Here is a 6,279-nt window from a genome sequence, read left to right on the forward strand (position 1 = left end):
CGTGACACCTGGTAAAAGTCGTATCGCTCTGGCTGCGTAACGAAGTCCTCGATGACTGCACCGCGCCGCCGGTTTTCACCACTGCGGTCATGCCTGTTACTTTATGCTGTGCACATAGGGTATTTGCTCATCCCCAACACCGTCACGGTATATGAATTGAATATCCTCTATCGCAGGGCACTCTTGAGTTGAGTGAGAGTTGCGGCGTATAGGTATATGCGCGGCGCGCGATCACAGGCGCGATGTCCAATTTAGGTTTTGTCAACGAAAAAATCAAGCAGACTAGCGTCGTGGTTGTGTGCGTGCCTATCATACAACTTCACGTATAGTCATACGAACCATTTTAACAACAAAAAATATATTATTTAGTAAATAGGTAATAGCGAGAAAATAGTGTAAAAATATTATGACAGCATGAAAATAAGTTGTTAATACACTCATTTGCAAAAAAATCGGCCGCCTATGAGAATCTTGGTTTTGAGGACTTTGTGTATACGACATACAATTTTCAGCAGTAGTTAACAGTCGACTGATGATTAATGAAAAAGGTAAGAGGTTCTGAATTTTAACCGAATTCGAAAAAAAAGGGGATGTTCTCAGTTAGATTGTTTTTTTATTGTTCTCGAATTCTCAAAGACACCTGGACAGATTTGAAAAGTTGATTGTTTATATCAATAGTCCGGTACATCCAGACCGAAAAATAGTGGTCACATAACATTAATTGCCGGAAAGCCAAATATTGGTGAAGAGCTTGGGTTTACCATTACAAATAAAGTTTTAAAAGTCCCCTTCGATCCTTTATGCCCCCAAAAATTATTGGGGGTCAAAATTAAAAGTTTTAATTTTTTTTGTTTATTTTTTTGGCAAGTTTTATCTATTTATTTATTTAAAAAATAACCTCAGATCAAAGTTGTAGAACTTAAAATTTTCTAAAAAAAATGGTTCTTATGATTCTATTGATGTTCTTACTCAATACTCAATACTTTTATTGCTTTCCACATGTATTTTTAGGTGGTAGTACTTATAAATAGTTCACATGGACCATGTCGGGCACAGCAAAATAAGTGGGCTCCTATACAACAAACGTGATTTTTTTGCTAATTTTCAAAATTGGTACGGCACTCTTCTTGCTCGTGCCCGACTGGCACTTGGCCGGTTTTTGAAATTTGTTTATCTTAATTTTTCCTGAAGATTCGTCCAAGTAACAGCTTCCGTTTCTGTCTGAAGAATTTTGTTATTTTCTTCATATTTCTTAGCCAACTCGGCGGCATGTTGAGAGGGTTTATATTTCCGCTCAGTTTGGGACGGCTTCGAACTGTCGCTACTGGCTGGAGACTTCACAGTTGGCACAGTTTTTTCTCTTAAAGTTTATGGGTTCTAAGCACACCGCCTGTGTTTTTCACTGTTGATGTTTCTGGTCTTCCTCGCGCCATCGATATAATGAACGCGAGTACTTTCGCCTCTAGGTCCCAGGGCGGGGATCCGGCCAGGACGCAAGCTGTCTCGTGAAATCGACGCCAATAGCGGCGACCGCAATACCAAGGCCGCGGCTTGGGCTAGTATTTTTCTCCCGTTCTTCCTCGCGAACACTTATTTGAATTTAAATACAAAATAACTGCGTATTTGCTGTCGTTAAAAACTATTTTCGTTCGATCCATATTGATTTCTGACACTTACGTGAATATTAAAATACACCTACATTTAAATAAAACTACTTTTACGGATTTTATCGTTTTCAGCATTCATGGTCACGGGCAGACTAAGGTGTTGGTCGTCTTGATATTATCTAGTTACACACAGTTACCCAACAATTTGTTGATTATTATTGACAATCCTATTCACGCAAAACGACCTCACTGTCAAGTCAAATCAAATCATTTATTCCATTTAGGCCTTTACAAGCACACAATTCTTGTCCATTCCAAAAGTAGCTTCTTATGGAGAAGAACGGGCAAGAAACTCCATAGCTTATATTGTAAAAGCGAACACTGTTCCCTAAAAATGATTTGTTTATTTTGCTTAATCTGAATTTTGGGATGGCTATTTTGTGCTTATTTCTAGTATAAATTGTGAATGTCACTTTTTACCGCGTACCGGTGCAAATTTTTTCGTACAAACATGATATTTTCTGTATCCTTAGGTCTAGCAGTTCTTGGCTTCTTGGTACGGTGCCTGCTTGCGCCAGTCTGACTCGTACTTGGCCGGTTTTTGAAATTTGTTTATCTTAATTTTTCCTGAAGATTTGTCCAAGTAACAGCTCGCGTTTCTGTCTGAAGAATTTTGTTATTTTCCTCATATTTCTTAGCCAACTCGGCGGCATGTTGAGAGGGTTTATATTTGCGCTCAGTTTGGGACGGCTTCGAACTGTCGCTACTGGCTGGAGACTTCACAGTTGGCACAGTTTTTTCTCTTAAAGTTTATAGGTTCTAAGGAAACCGCCTGTGTTTTTCACTGTTGATGTTTCTGGCCTTCCTCGCGCCATCGATATAATGAACGCGAGTACTTTCGCCTCTAGGTCCCGGGGCGGGGATCCGGCCAGGACGCAAGCTGTCTCGTGAAATCGACGCCAATAGCGGCGACCGCAATACCAAGGCCGCGGCTTGGGCTAGTATTTTTCTCCCGTTCTTCCTCGCGAACACTTATTTGAATTTAAATACAAAATAACTGCGTATTTGCTGTCGTTAAAAACTATTTTCGTTCGATCCATATTGATTTCTGACACTTACGTGAATATTAAAATACACCTACATTTAAATAAAACTACTTTTACGGCTTTTATCGTTTTCAGCATTCATGGTCACGGGCAGACTAAGGTGTTGGTCGTCTTGATATTATCTAGTTACACACAGTTACCCAACAATTTGTTGATTATTATTGACAATCCTATTCACACAAAACTACCTCACTGTCAAATCAAATCATTTATTTCATTTAGGCCTTTACAAGCACAATGAACGTCAAAATTATAAATAAGTTTGATTCTTGTCCATTCCAAAAGTAGCTTCCTATGGAGAAGAACGGGCAAGAAACTCCATAGTTACTCTTTTGAAAACATAATGGGTATTACATTTGGTATGTAGTGCTTACAATATTTTAAGGGTTGACTCTGAGAAAGTATTTTAAGAAGTTAATGAATTTAACAAACCAAGTTATATAAAGCAAAAATAAATAAATATATAAATAATACTTATGACTTGATAAGAACAAAAACATGAATGAGTACAAAGATATTCCCAGACAGCCTGCCACTGCCACTCGTGCAATGGTAGGACTTAGGCAATACATCTCTGTCGTCAATATATAGTCTTTGATTTTATAGTATGCTCTCTTAATGAGAGTAGACTTGATGACATTCTTGAATTTTGTATCAGTAAGGTCTGTTACACATTTAGGTAGCTTATATTGTAAAAGCGAACACTATTCCCTTAAAATGATTTGTTTATTTTGCTTAATCTGAATTTTGGGATGGCTATTTTGTGCTTATTTCTAGTATAAACTGTGAATGTCACTTTTTACCGCGTACCGGTGCAAATTTTTTCGTACAAACATGATATTTTCTGTATCCTTAGGTCTAGCAGTTCTTGGCTTGGATTTGGATTTATTAGTCACTATGATGGGGTTCCAAGCAGTATTGTTTTTTTTTGCCCATTTTTAAAATTGGTACGGCACCCTGCTTGCGCCAGTCTGACTCGCACTTGGCCGGTTTTTGAAATTTGTTTATCTTAATTTTTCCTGAAGATTCGCCCAAGTAACAGCTTGCGTTTCTGTCTGTTGAATTTTGTTATTTTCCTCATATTTCTTAGCCAACTCGGCGGCATGTTGAGAGGGTTTATATTTCCGCTCAGTTTGGGACGGCTTCGAACTGTCGCTACTGGCTGGAGACTTCACAGTTGGCACAGTTCTTTCTCTTAAAGTTTATAGGTTCTAAGGAAACCGCCTGTGTTTTTCACTGTTGATGTTTCTGGTCTTCCTCGCGCCATCGATATAATGAACGCGAGTACTTTCGCCTCTAGGTCCCAGGGCGGGGATCTGGCCAGGACGCAAGCTATAGCGGCGGCCGCAATACCAAGGCCGCGGCTTGGGCTAGTATTTTTCTCCCGTTCTACCTCGCGAACACTTATTTAAACACAAAATAACTGCGTATTTGCTGTCTTAAAAAACTATTTTCGTACGATCCATATTGATTTCTGACACTTACGTGAATATTAAAATACACCTAAATTTAAATTAGACTACTTTTACAGATTTTATCGTTTTCAGCATTCATGGTCACGGGCAGACTAAGGTGCTGGTCGTCTTGATATTATCTTGTTACACACAGTTACCCAACAATTTGTTGATTATTATTGACAATCCTATTCACACAAAACTACCTCACTGTCAAATCATATCATTTATTTCATTTAGGCCTTTACAAGCACTAATGAACGTCAAAATTATAAATAAGTTTGATTCTTGTCCATTCCAAAAGTAGCTTCCTATGGAGAAGAACGGGCAAGAAACTCCATAGTTACCTACTCTTTTGAAAACATAATGGGTATTACATTTGGTATGTAGTACTTACAATATTTTAAGGGTTGACTCTGAGAAAGTATTTTAAGAAGTTAATGAATTTAACAAACCAAGTTATATAAAGCAAAAATAAATAAATATATAAATAATACTTATGACTTGATAAGAACAAAAACATGAATGAGTACAAAGATATTCCCAGACAGCCTGCCACTGCCACTCGTGCAATGGTAGGACTTAGGCAATACATCTCTGTCGTCAATATATAGTCTTTGATTTTATAGTATGCTCTCTTAATGAGAGTAGACTTGATGACATTCTTGAATTTTGTATCAGTAAGGTCTGTTACACATTTAGGTAGCTTATATTGTAAAAGCGAACACTATTCCCTTAAAATGATTTGTTTATTTTGCTTAATCTGAATTTTGGGATGGCTATTTTGTGCTTATTTCTAGTATAAACTGTGAATGTCACTTTTTACCGCGTACCGGTGCAATTTTTTTCGTACAAACATGATATTTTCTGTATCCTTAGGTCTAGCAGTTCTTGGCTTGGATTTGGATTTATTAGTCACTATGATGGGGTTCCAAGCAGTATTGTTTTTTTTTGCCCATTTTTAAAATTGGTACGGCACCCTGCTTGCGCCAGTCTGACTCGCACTTGGCCGGTTTTTGAAATTTGTTTATCTTAATTTTTCCTGAAAATTCGTCCAAGTAACAGCTTGCGTTTCTGTCTGTAGAATTTTGTTATTTTCCTCATATTTCTAAGCCAAATCGGCGGCATGTTGGGAAGGTTTATATTTGCGCTCAGTTTGGGACGGCTTCGAACTGTCGCTACTGGCTGGAGACTTCACAGTTGGCACAGTTTTTTCTCTTAAAGTTTATAGGTTCTAAGCACACCGCCTGTGTTTTTCACTGTTGATGTTTCTGGTCTTCCTCGCGCCATCGATATAATGAACGCGAGTACTTTCGCCTCTAGGTCCCAGGCGGGGATCCGGCCAGGACGCAAGCTGTCTCGTGAAATCGACGCCAATAGCGGCGGCCGCAATACCAAGGCCGCGGCTTGGGCTAGTATTTTTCTCCCGTTCTTCCTCGCGAACACTCATTTAAACACAAAATAACTGCGTATTTGCTGTTGTAAAAAACTATTTTCGATTTGTGTCAAAACGCGTAGTTTTTCAGTTACTTTGTCATTACAGACTTCAGACAATTAGTTTTTTCACATTTTACCTTTTCCTTCAATTTTATGTCTTGAATTTGTAGCAATTTCTTTTATACCGTTATTATTTTCCGGTTCCTTGTTACTTCTTTCCTCGATTTTGGGAAGAATGTCGTTTCAGGCTATTTCATAGTGACATTTTAATGTAAATTTTACTTGAAATTCTTTCACTTCAGCGTTTAGTTTACTCACTTTCGACATAGCGTATATGTAGTCAGTAGCAAGCATCGTCATCTCTTGTACAAACATTGAGAGCTCGACTCTCAATCAGAATCCTTTTTACATTGTAATCTGACGTATCCATCACCACCGTAGTAATTTACATATAGGAATTTACATCACTTTTATCATTTGTAGTCTTTGCCATATACCTTGCAATAGTTTCAAACTAAACAGGATGATAACAGTCACGTGGAATAGGCCTACTGGGGATACCACGTTAAAAAAAACGCGCTAAGTACACTACCTCATGGGTAGCGTGGAAACGTGTACATATTATATAATATTTATATAACTATTATAACTATGCTACATTTTTTGAAAATCACA

This window comes from Helicoverpa armigera, chromosome 1, assembly GCF_030705265.1.
Source record: "Helicoverpa armigera isolate CAAS_96S chromosome 1, ASM3070526v1, whole genome shotgun sequence".
Taxonomy (NCBI): domain Eukaryota; kingdom Metazoa; phylum Arthropoda; class Insecta; order Lepidoptera; family Noctuidae; genus Helicoverpa; species Helicoverpa armigera.